We start from the raw sequence: 12550 nt of genomic DNA on the forward strand, positions 1-12550 counted from the left end.
CAATCTTTATGTCTCGACCATTTCGAGACTCCTCGTCATGTCCGTGATCACATCCGGGACTCCGAACTACATTCGGTACATCAAAACACATAAACTCATAATACCGATCATCACCGATCGTTAAGCGTGTGGACCCTACGGGTTCGAGAACTATGTAGACATGACCGAGACTCCTCTCCGGTCAATAACCAATAGCGGAACCTGGATGCTCATATTGGTTTCTACATATTCTATGAAGATCTTTATCGGTCAAACCGCATAACAACATACGTTGTTCCCTTTGTCATCGGTATGTTACTTCCCCGAGATTCGATCGTCGGTATCTCAATACCAAGTTCAATATCGTTACCGGTAAGTCTCTTTACTCGTTCCGTAATGCATCATCCCGCAACTAACTCATTAGTTACATTGCTTGCAAGGCTTATAGTGATGTGCATTACCGAGAGGGCCCAGAGATACCTCTTCGACAATCGGAATGACAAATCCTAATCTCGATCTATGCCAACTCAACAAACACCATCAGAGACACCTGTACAACATCTTTATAATCACCCAGTTACGTTGTGATGTTTGATAGCACACTAAGTGTTCCTCCGGTATTCGGGAGTTGCATAATCTCATAGTCATAGGAACATGTATAAGTTATGAAGAAATCATTAGCAATAAACTAAACGATCATAGTGCTAAGCTAACGGATGGGTCAAGTCAATCACATCATTCTCTAATGATGTGATCTCGTTCATCAAATGACAACTCTTGTCCATGGCTAGGAAACTTAACCATCTTTGATTAACGAGCTAGTAAAGTAGATGCATACTAGTGACACTCTGTTTGTCTATGTATTCACACATGTACTAAGTTTCCGGTTAATACAATTCTAGCATGAATAATAAACATTTATCATGATGTAAGGAAATATATAAATAACAACTTGATTATTGCCTCTAGGGCATTTTTCCTTCAGTCCCCCACTTGCACTAGAGTCAACAATCTAGTTCACATCATCATGTGATTTCACACCAATAGTTCACATCTTTATGTGATTAGTTCACATCTCCATGTGACTAATACCCGAAGGGTTTACTAGAGTCAATAATCTAGTTCACATCGCTATGTGATCAACACCCAAAGAGTGATCATGTTTTGCTTGTGAGAGAAGTTTAGTCAATGGGTCTGCCACATTCAGAGCCGTATGTATTTTGCAAATTTTCTATGTCTACAATGCTCTGGATGGAGCTACTCTAGCTAATTTCTCCCACTTTCAATATGTATCCAGATTGAGACTCAGAGTCATCCGGATCGGTGTAAAAGCTTGCATCGGCGTAACTCTTTACGGCGAACTATTTATCACCTCCATAACCGAGAAATATCTCCTTACTCTTCTAAGGACAATTTTGACCGCTGTCAAGTGATCCACTCCTGGATCAATATCGTATCCCTTGCCAAACTCATGGCAAGGTACACAATAGGTTTGGTACACATCATAGCATACTTTATAGAACCTATGGCTGAGGCATAGGGAATGACTTTCATTCTCTTTCTATTTTCTGCCGTGGTCATGTTTTGAGTCTTACTCAACTTTACACCTTGCAATATAGGCAAGAACTCCTTCTTTGACTGTTCCATTATGAACTACTTCAAAAATCTTGTCAAGGTATGTACTCATTGAAAAATCTTATCAAGCATCTTGATCTATCTCTATAGATCTTGATGCCCAATATGTAAGCAGCTTTACCGAGGTCTTTCTTTGAAAAACTCCTTTCAAACACTCCTTTATGCTTTCCAGAAAATTCTACATCATTTCCGCTCAACAATATGTCACTCACATATACTTATCAGAAATGTTGTAGTGCTCCCACTGACTTTCTTGTAAATACAGGCTTCACCGCAAGTCTGTATAAAACTATATGCTTTGATCACACTATCAAAGCATATATTCCAACTCCGAGATGCTTGCACCAGTCCATAAATGGATCACTGGAGCTTGCACACTTTGTTAGCACCTTTTGGATCAAAAAAACCTTCTGGTTGCATCATATACAACTCTTCTTTAAGATATCCATTAAGGAATGCAGTTTTGACATCCATTGCCAAATTTCATAATCATGAATTGTGGCAATTTCTAACATGATTCGGACAGACTTTAAGCATCGATACGAGTGAGAAATTCTCATCATAGTCAACACCTTGAACTTGTCAAAAACCTTTTGCGACAATTCGAGCTTTATAGATAGTGACACTACTATCAGCGTCCCTCTTCCTCTTAAAGATCCATTTATTCTCAATGGCTCGCCGATCAATGGGCAAGTCAATCAAAGTCCATACTTTGTTCTTATACATGGATCCCATCTCAGATTTCATGGCCTCAAGCCATTTCGCGGAATCTGGGCTCATCATCGCTTCCTCATAGTTCGTAGGTTTGTCATGGTCTAGTAACATGACTTCTAGAACAGGATCACCGTACCACTCTGGTGTGGACCGTACTCTGGTTGACCTACAAGGTTCAGTAGTAACTTGATCTAAAGTTTCATGATCATCATCATTAGCTTCCTCACTAATTGGTGTAGGAATCACTGATTTCTGTGATGTACTACTTTCCAATTCGTGAGAAGGTACAATTACCTCATCAATTTCTACTTTCCTCCCACTCACTTCTTTCGAGAGACACTCCTTCTCTTAGAAAGGATCCATTCTTAGCAACGAATATCTTGCCTTCGGATATGTGATAGAAGGTGCACCCAACAGTCTCCTTTGGGTATCCTATGAAGACCCATTTCTCTGATTTAGGTTCGAGCTTATCAGGTTGAAGCTTTTTCACATAAGCATCGCAGCCCCAAACTTTAAGAAACGACAACTTGGGTTTCCTGCCAAACCACAGTTCATATGGTGTCGTCTCAACGGATTTAGATGGTGCCCTATTTAACGTGAATGCAGCCGTCTCTAAAGCATAACCCCAAAATGATAGCGGTAAACCAATAAGAGACATCATAGATCGCACCATATCAAATAAAGTACGATTACGACGTTCGGACACACCATTACGCTGTGGTGTTCCAGGTGGCGTCAGTTGCGAAACTATTCCGCATTGTTTCAAATGAAGTCCAAACTCGTAACTCAAATATTCTCCTCCACGATCAGATCGTAGAAACTTTATTTTCTTGTTACGATTATTTTCCACTTCACTCTGAAATTCTTTGAACTTTCCAAATTTTTCAGACATATGTTTCATCAAGTAGATATACCCATACTTGCTCAAATCATCTATGAAGGTAAAAAAATAACGATACCCGCCGCGAGCCTCAACACTCACCGGATCGCATACATCAGTATGTATTATTTCCAATAAGTCAGTTGCTCGCTCCATTGTTCCGGAGAACAGAGTCTTAGTCATCTTGCCCATGAGGCATGGTTCGCAAGCATCAAGTGACTCTAAGAGCCCATCAGCATGGAGTTTCTTCATGCGCTTTACACCATTATGACCTAAACGGCAGTGCCACAAATATGTTGCACTATCATTATCAACTTTGCATCTTTTTGGCATCAATACTATGAATATGTGTATTACTACGATCGAGATTCAATAAACCATTCACCTTGGGTGTATGACCATAGAAGGTTTTATTCATGTAAACAGAATAACAATTATTCTTTGACTTAATTGAATAATCGTATTGCAATAAACATGATCCAATCATATTATGCTCAACGCAAATACCAAATAACATTTATTTTAGGTTCAACACTAATCCCGAAGGTAAAGGGAGTGTGCCATGGTGATCTTATCAACCTTGGAATCACTTCCAACACACATCCTCACCTTGCCCTCAACTAGTCTTTGTTCATTTTGTAACTCCTGTCTCGAGTTACTAATCATAGCAACCGAACCAGTATCAAATACCCAAGGCTACTATGAACACTAGTAAAGTACACATCAATAATATGTATATCATATATACTTTTGTTCACTTTGCCATCCTTCTTATCCACCAAGTATTTGGGGCAGTTCTACTTCTAGTGACCATTTCCTTCGTAGTAGAAGCACTCAGTTTCAGGCTTGGGTCTAGCTTTGGGCTTCTTCATGGGAGTGGCAACTTGCTTGCCATTCTTCTTGAAGTTCCCTTTCTTTCCCTTGCCCTTTTACTTGAAACTAGTGGTCTTTTCAACCATCAACATTTGATGCTTTTCTTGATTTCTACCTGTTGGGGAACGTAGTAATATCAAAATTTTCCTACGCACACGCAAGATCATGGTGATGCATAGCAACGAGAGGGGAGAGTGTTGTCTATGTACCCTCGTAGACCGACGCGGAAGCGTTGACGCAACGTAGAGGAAGTAGTCGTACGTCTTCCCAATCCGACCGATCCAAGCACCGTTACTCCGGCACCTCCGAGTTCTTAGCACACGTACAGCTCGATGACGCTCCCCTGGCTCCGATCCAGCAAAGCTTCGGGGATGAGTTCCGTCAGCACAACGGCGTGGTGACGATGATGATGTTCTACCGACGCAGGGCTTCGCCTAAGCACTACAACGATATGATTGAGGTGGAATATGGTGGCAGGGGGCACCGCACACAGCTAAGGAACGATCACGTGGATCACCTTGTGTGTCCTAGGGTGCCCCCTTGCCTCCGTATATAAAGGATCCAAGGGGGGGCGTTGCGGCCGGCCCTGTGGAGGCGCGCAGGAGGAGTCCTACTCCTACCGGGAGTAGGACTCGCCTCCCCTTTTCCTTGTCCAAGTAGGAGAGGTGGAGGGAGAATAGGAAAGGGGGGGCGCCGCCCCTTCCTCCTTGTCCAATTCGGACTAGGGGGAGAGGGGGCGCGCGGCCTGCCCTGGCAGCCCCTTCCTCTTCTCCACTTTAGGCCCATGAGGCCCATTAACCCCCCGGGGGGTTCCGGTAACCCCCCGATGCTCCGGTTTTATCCGATACTTCTCCGGAACGCTTCCGGTGTCCGAATATAGTCATCCAATATATCAATCTTTATGTCTCGACCATTTCGAGACTCCTCGTCATGTCCGTGATCACATCCGGGACTCCGAACTAACTTCGGTACTCTATCAGAGGAAGAAGGACCGAAAGGGCATCGGATTATAGAAACAAATGACTAATTCAAAGCTCAAATGCAAAGGAATTATCATTTCCAAATCAAGAGATCAAAAGCCAACGGTCTGGTTAAGAATGGATAAGTTGAATAGACTTAGGGGTACAATCGACGGCAATTTGATTGGTTGATAACCAACTCATGTTCAAAATGACATATGAGCTGGAAAGATAATTTAAAAGGATCAACCGATGATTGCGTGCATTCGCACTCATGTTGAATCAATAGGATCAAAATGACGGTGCCAAAGGAGATTAATGAATATTGCCAGACATATGGGAAGCATCCATAATGCAAGCAGACAAGTATTTGCAGAGCAATAAAGCTGCTGAGGATTTTCGGAGGATCGAATAGTATTTCAAAGACTTTTGTGAAACACCTGAACAACTGGGGATGAGCGGATACTCGGTAAGTGCGAGGGCAAAGAACTGCAAGGCAGTAGGCACAAAGTATTCTCGGAACAATAGAGAGAATTTCGAGGTATCTTATAATAACAAGATCAACGGGGAATGATTGTATGAATGGCAAGTTGATGACCCACAAGTATAGGGGATCAATTGTAGCTCTTTTCGATAAGTAAGAGTGTCGAACCCAATGAGGAGCAGAAGGAAATGACAAGTGGTTTTCAGCAAGGTAATGTCTGCAAGTGCTGAAATTGTAAGTAGCAGAGTAGTTTGATAGAAAGATAATTTGTAACGAGCAAGTAACGGTAGTAGTAACAAAAGTGCAGCAAGGTAGCCCAATCCTTTTGAGGCAAAGGACATGCCAAAATGGTCTCTTATGATAAGCAAAGCATTCTTGAGGGTACACGGGAATTTCATCTAGTCACTTTCATCATGTTGGTTCGATTAGTGTTCGCTACTTTGATAATTTGATATGTGGGTGGACCGGTGCTTAGGTGTTGTTCTTACTTGAACAAACATCCTACTTATGATTAACCCTCCCGCAAGCATCCGCAACTACGAGAAAAGTATTAAGAATAAATTCTAACCATAGCATTAAACTTTGGGATCCAATTGGTCCCTTACGGAATAACGCATAAACTGGGGTTTAAGTTTCTGTCACTCTCGCAACCCACCATCTAATTGCTACTCCACAATGCATTCCCTTAGGCCCAAATATGGTGAAGTGTCATGTAGATGACGTTCACATGACACCGCTAAGGGAATCACAACATACATACTATCAAAATATCGAACACATATCAAGTTCACATGATTACTTGCAACATGATTTCTCCCGTGACCTCAAGAACAAAGGTAACTACTTACAAATGATAAACATGCTCATGATCAGAGGAGTATTAAATAGCATATTGGACCTGAACATATAATCTTCCACCAAATAAACCATATAGTAATCAACTACAAGATGTAATCAACACTACTAGTCACCCACAAGCACCAATCTATAGCTCCGGTAACAAGATTAAACACAAGAGATGAACTAGGGTTTGAGATGAGATGGTGATGTTGAAGATATTGATGGAGATTGCCCTCCCCAAGATGGGAGAGTTGTTGGTGATGATGAGGACGATGATTTCCCCCTCTGGGAGGGAAGTTCCCCCGGCAGAATCGCTCCACCGGAGGGCAAAAGTGCTCCTGCCCAAGTTCCGCCTCGAGGCGGCAGCGCTTCGTCCCGAAAGTCCTCCCATTATTTTTTCTAGGTCAGAATGACCTATTGTTGGGGAACGCAGTAATTTTGAAAAATTTCCTACGCACACGCAAGATCCATCTAGGTGATGCATAACAACGTACCCTCGTAGACCGAAAGCGGAAGCGTTATGACAAAGCGATTGATCTAGTCGTACGTCTTCACGATCCGACCGATCCTAGTACCGAAAGTACAGCACCTCCGCGTTGTGCACACGTTCAACTCGGTGACGTCCCACAAACTCTAGATCCAGCTGAGTGTCGAGGGAGAGCTTCGTCAGCATGACGGCGTGATGACAGTGATGATGAAGATACCAACGCAGGGTTTCGCCTAAGCACTACAACGATATGACCGAGGTGGAAATTTGTTGAGGGGGGTGAGGGAGTCCTAGACTAAGGGGTCCTTGGGCGTCCGGCCTGTTATCCATGGGCCGGACTGATGGGCTGTGAAGACATGAAGACCGAAGTCCGTACCTGTGTCCGGATTGGACTCTCCTTGGCGTGGAAGGCAAGCTTGGCGATCGACTATGAAGATTCCCTTTGATGTAACCAACTCTATGTAACCCTAGATCCCTCCGGTATCTATATAAACCGGAGGGCGTAGTCCGGAAAGGATATACTCATTACCATAGTCATACAGTCTAGACTTCTAGGGTTTTAGCCATTACGATCTCGTGGTAGATCAACTCTTGTATTACTCATATTCATCAAGATCAATCAAGCAGGAAGTAGGGTATTACCTCCATAGAGGTGGCCCGAACCTGGGTAAACATCGTGTCCCCTGTCTCCTGTTACCATCGACCTTAGACGCACAGTTCGGGACCCCCTACCCGAGATCCGCCGGTTTTGACACCGACATTGGTGCTTTCATTGAGAGTTCCGCTGTGACATCGACGAAAGGTTAGATGGCTCGCCTTGTCCTTAAAGACAACATCACCTCCGGAGGAGTCCTGACCCTAGGCCAAACCCTCCGACTCGGCGGCTTTACTATGATCGCCCGTTCGGTCGTTGAGCCGACGATGACCTCTCGGGCCATCGAAAACCCCCTTCACATCGACTCCGAACACTCCAAGCAGATGGATCCAGCAGATTTTTCGTCCTTAAACGAACTCCTAGATCGCATCGCCGCTTTGGTAATCGCTATAGGTTACGATCGGATCGGGCTTAAAGCCGATCAAGGAGAAACCAAAACTCCACAGGTCACCCATCAGATAGAGGTAGTCGAGGAGCAGGACGACGAGTCTTCTTCTATATCGAAGACGGACTATGTCCAGATCGCCAATTTGGAAGAACCGGATACGCACCAGCGAAAGGAGGCGACCAACCCTCTGAACATAGAATCGGACGGCAGTCCTGAACAATCAGAAGATACCCTGGAACCTGAACTGTTGAGTCTAGAAGTCCATCAGACTCTGGGTAGTCGGTTGGGTCGGGGTTCAGATTTAATTCCACCCACCCACCCGGATATAGATGCTCTCATGAGCATCAAACAACAGTCTCAGGAAACGGTCCACCACTTCTGGGCCAGATTCCTCCTTGTCAAAGATAAGGTAAAAGATTGCCGTGACGAGGACGCGGTAGCAGAATTCTGCATCAACTGCGTGGACGAAGGTATCTTTAACGCCATCAATCGCCGCCGCATACTAAAGTTCGCCGACTTAGCAAATATCGTACAAAAGTACAGCGCAATGGAAAGCGCCTGGAAAACTCAGGCAGCTTGCTGGGAACCGTCGGCCTCAACTCAACTCCTCCTACATTACGCGGCACGACACCGTTCTGGAGGGATGGCTCGATGGCCCATGCAAAATACACACGATGCTAGATACCGTGGCAACCACAGCCTTAGAGCATGTTGGATACTCCGGCAGGTAGCCAAGAGCGGCGAGGACATCCTTATCAAGGACACCCCAGAACAACACCCTCCAGAAAACAACGACGCAAGAGTATTGACGGTCTTCGAGACATTCGCTTCAAACAACAGGCGCAAAAGGGCACTTCGCGACATCGCAGAAGTTTGCCAAATCGCCGCAATAAACCCTTGGAACAACATGGCTATAACATTTAATGCCAGTGACGAACCGAGGTACAGGACAGTCCGAGTGCCAGCCGCATTAGTCCTCAGTCCTATTGTGGACGGGTTTCGACTTACTAAGGTCCTCATGGACGGCGGTAGCGGGCTAAATCTCATTTATGAGGACGGACTACGCAAAATGGAAATAGACAGGAGCTGCATCAAGCAAAGTAGCACAACCTTCCGAGGAATCATTCCTAGTCGGGAGGCACGATGCGCGGGCAAAATCACACTTGACGTGGTGTTCGGCACGCCAGAGAATTATCGGTCCGAAGAAATCACTTTCCAAGTGGCCCCTTTCAGCAGCGAATACCACGCCCTGTTGGGGCGGGATGCTTTTACACGCTTCCAAGCCATACCTCATTACGGGTACATGAAGCTCAAAATGCCCGGACCAAACGGTATAATCGCTATCGTTAGTGATCCATACATAGCACTCCGTGCTGAAAACAAAACCGCATCCCTGGCCCTTGAGGCGCTATCCGAAGCTCTCGCGACCAAAGAATTAACCGCACTACGCTCTATGGTGGACAGGGACGACGTAATCCTCGACAAACGACCCAAATCCACCTCCTTCAAACCAGCAGAAGAAATAGTCAAATTCCAGGTCCACCCAACGGACCCCAAGAAGACAACATCTATCGGAGCGCAACTGAACCCAACAGTTGACGCCGCACTACGAGAATTCCTGCGCGAAAACTGGGACACACTACAAGAGATTGGGCCAAGTGTGATGAGACAAAAAATGTCATTGAATAGCTAATAACGTCACAAATTACCCCAAAGTGACGTTTTATGGGCGTCACAAGGATCGTCACGGAATCCCCGTCACAGATTACTCCTAGTGATGGCGCGCACAAAGTAACGTCATGAAAATGGGACCTTCGGTGACATTCTCTACTACGTCATCAACTTGTTACTTCCATGACAATCAATTAATGTCACACGTTACGAGAAAATATGCCATATGCAGTGACAAAGCAACGTCACTAACTTCTACCATGCCAACACCTGAGAAAACTATCCCACTACTAGCGTTTCATTATTGATTAGGACGACACCAACAAAATATATTTGATTATTTACAATTTGTACAACAAATTTATCGACATTTCATTCACATCACATCACATTATATATATAAGATAAGATCCGAATCACATGATAAATTTGAATGAACGACAAATCATATCATATAATCAATCGTCTCAACCAAATCATCCCCTAAACAAAAGTGACATCAAAAAGTAACACTAGCTCACGAGTTTGACACAACAATACACAAGTTAAAAAGGCAACATTTGGATAACTAAAGACCACATGTGTTGTCCTGGTGACTAGAACATATGATTCAACAACTATCTTTCCATCACAAAAGGATGGCCTTCATGCACCATCGGTTTTGGACTGGGACTGCTAAGTTGCTTGAGCCTTTAAGAGAAAACCAATCAGGTTATCCATCTCCTATTGCTTCTCTTGCCAGGCTTCATTCTTCTCTTGCTGGCTCTTCTTCACAGCTTCCAATTTTTCCTATTGCTTCCTCTGCATCTCTTCAAATGTTGTCACTTGTGCTTCAAGCCTTGCGGCTAACTCCTCTCGGTGCCTATAAATTGAAGAAACACAACAAGGTTGTACCTTTGATGAGATGAAAATAGACAAGATAATAAGGTACAAGAGTACCACTAAGAGGCTTACAATCTATCAAATTAACAATCTGAAATAGAGCGAAACATTATTAAATGTCAAGGAAAGAATACAGGTGGGCAAATGAAATAGTAAACCCAAGAACTACATTTTATTTATCATTTTGAAAAGCAGCAAAGCATCACAAATACTATATCATGTCAACAACCCAGGAAAGAAGCAACTAAGGTAGGACAACAATTTTCTAGATCAAACTTTACCAGCCTATATCATTCTAAAAAGCAAGAACATAAACCAATCAACAAATCATACTAGATTTCAGGATTAGAAACCGTGCATTACAATGTTACTCTCATGTCTTTGTGTTGCAGTAGCAAAAAACCGTGCAACAAACCATGTATTTCTCATTACAAGCATATATTATTTTTTATGTTACTTTGTATGATTGGATTTGGATCAAACAATACATAAACAGCAAAGCACTCCTTAGTACAACTTTCGTTACAAGAACTGAAGACGAATGTCTTGTTCACTCAGATTTGTGTTCTCATTTTCTCACTACCATGGGTGCACTACACACATGCACAAAAGCAAGGAAAAAGAAAACAACCAGAACACAAAGAGAAACAAGACATGTACCTATCACTTGCATCTCTCGCCTCTCTATCCTTCTCTTTAATTCTTACTTCAATTCTGTGCTGATTAAGTAGAGGTCCAAAATCTCCTGGATCTTGATGCATAACCCATGCTAGAAAGGAAGGTGCTATGGGTGCATTCTTCCTTTAGAACTCCAGCCACAATTGTTGTATCCGATATTGCCTACTCACCTTCTGATTGTGCTCCCCTTTTATTTTCCATCGCATTCTATAGTATAAAGAAAACTGATGATCAAGTAAGGCAAAGTTCATATGGTGGATTACACATGATCAATATGAGAATCTATTTCAAGTCAGAAACAATAGGAAGAAATAATACATAAGCTAGACATATTGGCTTGCTCGTACCACCAGTAAGGCAAACTTCATATGATGGATTACAAGGAAGATAGTTTAGCTGCTTCGACTGGGTCTGTAGGTCTCATTCCCCCCGGTGGAGAATGCTTATGCATCAGTTGGACCAGTGGAGCATGCTTATGAGTCTACATTAAAACCTGGTAGATAAATTGGAAGTTAGGATTGCAAGTGGAAAAAAGATGGTGTGAAGATGATCTTGCATATACCTTGGCCTTGTAGTGTAACCATGTTATCAAATTGGCTAGATGTGCCTATCATGTCTTGAGAACCTTGCATCCCTGAATCAGTGTCAGGCGAGTTGCTATCCTTAGAAGTTAGGTGAGCTGATGTGTTTGTTGGATTTGGTGCAGACTATTCTTGATGGTTTGTAGCTTCAACCGACTCAGTTGTTGTGGTAGCTTTGGATCCAGTTATTCTTGAGGTAGCTGATGCACTGTTTGTAGATCTGACACACTTTTTTGTTTTTGGCACGCTAGAACCTTCAGGTGCCTGTGTCAAACAAGTCAAGTAAAAGAAGGAAGTGAATCAACATTGAATTATGCAATGTCAGCACAAGTTCAAATAGGATGACAGTGAACAGAGAAAGCATCATCTCGATTACTCCCTCTGTCCCATAATGTAAGACGTTTTTTTAACACTAGTGTGGTGTTAAAAAACTTCTTATATTATGGGACGGAGGGAGTAGTTGGTAGGAGAGTAAAATAGTGCAGGAATATAAATGAATCAATCTTTAGTCAATTATTTTACCTGTCCAGAATGTTCAGAATAAAACACAACAAAAAATACTATTACTGTCGCTGCTGGCATAGTTTAGAAAACCATAAAGTTTACTATACTCTTTCAAAATTAAGGCTCAATGGATGGTGTTGTATGTTTGTAAAGTAGGAGCAGCTTGAGTTCACCATGTATATGCTTTTATCAAGTTTTTGGCGTAATGAATATGCTTGTGGGCTTCAGGCCCTTAACATCATGGGTAGCAATCAATTAAGAGCGGCAAGGCAAATATTAAGTTTAGTTCTCTTTAATTTCGTAGTGGAGATAAAAGTACATTGGCAGAGGGCTATACATC

The sequence above is a fragment of the Triticum urartu genome, chromosome 6 (genome assembly GCF_003073215.2).
Source record: "Triticum urartu cultivar G1812 chromosome 6, Tu2.1, whole genome shotgun sequence".
Lineage (NCBI taxonomy): Eukaryota > Viridiplantae > Streptophyta > Magnoliopsida > Poales > Poaceae > Triticum > Triticum urartu.